Source organism: Eurypyga helias, unplaced genomic scaffold (genome assembly GCF_000690775.1).
Source record: "Eurypyga helias isolate BGI_N326 unplaced genomic scaffold, ASM69077v1 scaffold2266, whole genome shotgun sequence".
Classification (NCBI taxonomy): domain Eukaryota; kingdom Metazoa; phylum Chordata; class Aves; order Eurypygiformes; family Eurypygidae; genus Eurypyga; species Eurypyga helias.
The window spans coordinates 42,223-44,844 of NW_010258362.1; the positions used below are offsets into that span (position 1 = coordinate 42,223).

The window sequence follows — 2,622 nt, forward strand, 5'->3', positions numbered from 1 at the left end:
GGGCCGGGGGAACACAAAGCCTCTACTTTCATCTTCCTGTGCTGCAAAAAACATACTCCCAGATAAAAAGCAAAGGGGTATGTGCCCCTCATCCACCACTCTGGGCATCTCCCTCATTACATGCACTTAAATGTTAGAAGTTGGGGCCAGAGTGACACTAAAAGGAGTCTCTGCAGCCTGCAACAGCAAATCTGCGGGTGCGACCCCCCTCCTTCCCTCCTGCCAGCGGGAAGCTGAGGTCTCGCGCATCACAACGCACATTTCTGCAAGCCCCTGCAGAGCTTTCGCTTTCCAGCGGTCTCCCTCCTGCACAGTGTCATTTCAGAAGCGTGCGGGGGTTTGTGCGTGCACGCGTGTGCGCGCAGAGGAAAGGGTATAATGAGCTGTAGGGGCTTCGGCAAGGGGACTGCAGCAGTAGGACAGCTGAAATGAAAGGCCTAAATGAAGTCAAAAAATGATTTTAAAAGGTCATCTGTCCCCATACTTTTGTTCTCACTTTAAATTGATGGCTCAGATACTGGAGCTGACTCAGAAGTCAAGTCTGTATGACAAGCCCATCCTGTTCTCTCATGGGATGTAAATCACACCGCAAAACTACAGCAAAAATGCAGCCAGATTCTCCGTTGCCCCGGGGTATACCCAGATTAATGCCTCTGACAGTGGAGCCACTGGAGTAAGAGACAACAAAATATTTGGTCCATTATGCAGAATAATTTGCAGCAGGCAAGATTTCATTCTCACTTGCACTGAGGGTTACCCCACTGTGACTCTGCTGATGACAGTGCTGCTGCTGCTCTGATGAGAGGTAGAGCCTGCCCTCCCAGTTCCAAGATACCCAGCAGGACACATCCCTGGTACACACAGTGAGCATGAGGTTTCTCTCTTGCCTTCCCCAGAGGTAGCTAGGGGTCAGGGAACTATCTGGAAGTGCTTGTTTGACTGTGGAAAACACACTTCATTTCTATCAGGACGCTCATCTTAACCAAGCACAGTTGGTGCCGCCTAAACAAGGAGATTAAATAACAGAGATGCACATGATAAGAGGAGTAAAACAACAAAGCAAAGCACTGGAGAGAGATTTCAGTCCCAAGCCTCTTCTAGGAGAATCAAAAGAGTTAAAATAAACCCAGCAGGGCTACAACTGAAAATTCATGCAAAAACTCCTATGGCCTGGTGTGTCCTTGCATGTCACAGCAGCTGGCATAGCTTGCTAGATAAATACACTTTAGAGGACTGATTAACTTGTCGTCTTGCAGCCCCTTCTCCTGCTGTTCATCAGCAGCTAGAAAAAGAGCTTTCCAGCTGATTATATCATTCACGTCTGGATCAGGGCAAAGGTTCTGAATGTTTAAAATGCTGCGGATGAAGCCGGTAGGATGCAGGCTTCCCTGCAGACCAGTTTTCAGGTGCAGCCACACTGGCAATGGTTTGTTTACTGAAAGCTCTGACTGTAAGACGAGGTACCATGTTTCCAGGGCTACAGAGCACCTCTCCTGCAGGCTGCACACGGAAATCAGCAGGCAGAGCTAAGAAAGGCACAGAGATAAAACAGGAATGTGCCCAAACCAGGTGTAGCATCCATGGACCTGTACCTCTAAATCAGGAGATAAGTGAGGATAGGCACAGTTATCCTTAAAGAAGAATAGGCATGGTTATCCCTGCCAGAGGGCTCTTTGGCAATGGGAGCAGAATTAGACCTTTGGGTGCAGCTCTCCCTAACATACTGGTGAGGCTCCTCGAGACCCATGTCCACGCCCCTAATTAAGGAATTAATCAGGGAACAAGAGGGCGGGCAGACTCAGTGAGATCCGGTTCTTGAATTTGCCCTGGCATCTCCCTGGACACAGTGTGGCAGGGACACTTGGGCTGAGCCAGGAAGACACACCGCTCCCTGCTCTGCTGAATAACTGCTCTGCCCCTGCCTTTCAAGCAGCAGCTACACACAAGTCAAAGGACACAGATTATCTCAAGCAATTTTTGTGTTTGCCAGCCGAGTTGCAGGCTACACAGCGCTCTATCAAGGAAAAAGTCAACCCAGTAACGCAGGACCTTCTTCAGAAATCCTCTCGCAGCCCAGGCTCTTCCTCTAGATTTAATGAGAAACACTCTGCGTACCAGTGGTGAGGGAAAACACGGATGGAGGACTGATCCGTGGTGGTCCCCAGCCGCCCCACAGCCCCTTCCCCAGGTGGCACTCCCAGTGCGGGGGCACAGTGTGAGCACCCACGGCTCATGGCCCTCTGCGCCACGAGGCCCAGTGCCCGCAGCCTGGCATGGCATCGGGCACCCGGCACAGCTCCCCACATCCCAGCACAGGGCACACCCCCCACTGCACAGCTTCAGCGCGTGGGTCCCACACCAGGAGTGACTATCAGTGATGGTTTTTAAGTGCCCTGACCCCATACAGACAGCAAGGGAAAACACCAGATGCGTTCTGAAACCTGGGAAGTCCACAAAGCAGAGGTGGTGCTTCCTCAAACTGCCTGGAATGAGCAGCCCAGACATTCACCGGGAAGCACAACCCACCCAGACCACTTCAGAGGCCAGAGGACAGAGCAGGGGAGGTGCTGCTGGGGGCTGTCACCTCACTGCCACCCAGCAGGAAAGGGCAACGCTTCCCCG

The 2,622-nt window shown here is 51.9% G+C and overlaps 1 protein-coding gene across 1 annotated transcript in view; it reads right to left on the reverse strand.

Annotated features, from left to right (window-relative positions):
* PLXND1 (plexin D1) overlaps positions 1–2,622 on the reverse strand; it is a gene marked incomplete at both ends in the record, with an annotated part of 54,417 nt that overhangs the window by 40,875 nt on the left and 10,920 nt on the right. The window lies entirely within an intron of this gene.